We start from the raw sequence: 1,262 nt of genomic DNA, 5'->3' as shown, positions 1-1,262 counted from the left end.
TGCTATGAACATGGTGGAGCATGTGTTCTTATTACATGTTGCAGTATCTTTTGGGTATATGCCCAGGATGTTTCAACAGAGTGCTGTCAACATGAGACCAGCTAAAGGTCAATAAGCCGGGTTCCAAAGTGTCCCCCACAGCCACATATGGGGCCTTACTGCTATGTGCTGTCACCATTGTTACACTCTTACTGGTTGTAAAAGGGCAGGTCTGCGCTCTTAGGAGTTTATGCCCCACCTACTTTCAGGAAACCTTGTGCAGAGGACCCTTAAAGCTCATTTGTTTGATGATGGAAAGACTAAAAACAGTCATTCTTACTAAGGACTCATGGGAATTAAAGGACCCTGAGCCTCTTCAAAGATTCTCATATTTGCCCTGTAAAAATCATATTAGTATCACAAGTGGGAAGGATTGTGCAACTGGGTTAGATCCTCGTTATATACATGACTGAGACAGTTTTAAGCTGTTGTAGAGAGACCACACTGGCACAGCAGTTCCCACGGGGGCTTCTTGGATCAGCTGGTAGCAATATAGCTGCTGCTCCTGCTATGATCCACCAATAGAGCCCTGTATCTCCACCATCACCCTTCTGTAGCAATGATTTGGTCTTCTCGTTGAGAATAGAAGGTTACTGGAATGCTTACTAGGTCTTTTTTTCCCCCAAGTACATTACCTCTTCTGCTCCAGGTGAAGGACCAATGTGCTGCTGCTGCCAACTGGTAAGTACGCCCATTCCATTGATAGGTTTGAGAACTGGAGAAAAAAAAGTCTCATAAAAGCAGTTGCCACACCATGAGTCGGGTCTGCACAGAAGAAAAATGTTGGGACATCAGTGTCAGCTCAGATTCTGGCCCCGAGGCCACTGAAAGATGTAGAAATTCCTCTTTTCCTATTTTATGGTTTCCAGAATAAATAGCTACCTGACTCATTGGGAAAGGACTCAGGGAAGAGAGGTCACTGCTGTATGAACTTGTTAAGTTTTGTGGGGATCATGTAGCCTCTCTGCATGGAGGAGTTGCAGATCTGATACAGGCTCATGGGTAAAACTGGGCAAGGCCTTGTGATGTCAGCTTCCCATGTATCTAGTTTTCACTTTTCCAGACTACCCTGCCCACTGTTCTGCCCATGTGAACACCATCATCAGCTGTTAGGATTCTGTCTGGACGCCACTCCCACAGTTACCTAACAACAGCCAGGTTATGCTCCTCCCCACAGTTACCTGGCAACAGCCAGGTTATGCTCCTCCCCACAGTTACCTGGC

The sequence above is a fragment of the Mastomys coucha genome, unplaced genomic scaffold (assembly GCF_008632895.1).
Source record: "Mastomys coucha isolate ucsf_1 unplaced genomic scaffold, UCSF_Mcou_1 pScaffold8, whole genome shotgun sequence".
In the NCBI taxonomy this organism is placed as follows: domain Eukaryota; kingdom Metazoa; phylum Chordata; class Mammalia; order Rodentia; family Muridae; genus Mastomys; species Mastomys coucha.
Note: the sequence above shows the minus strand (reverse complement) of the source record.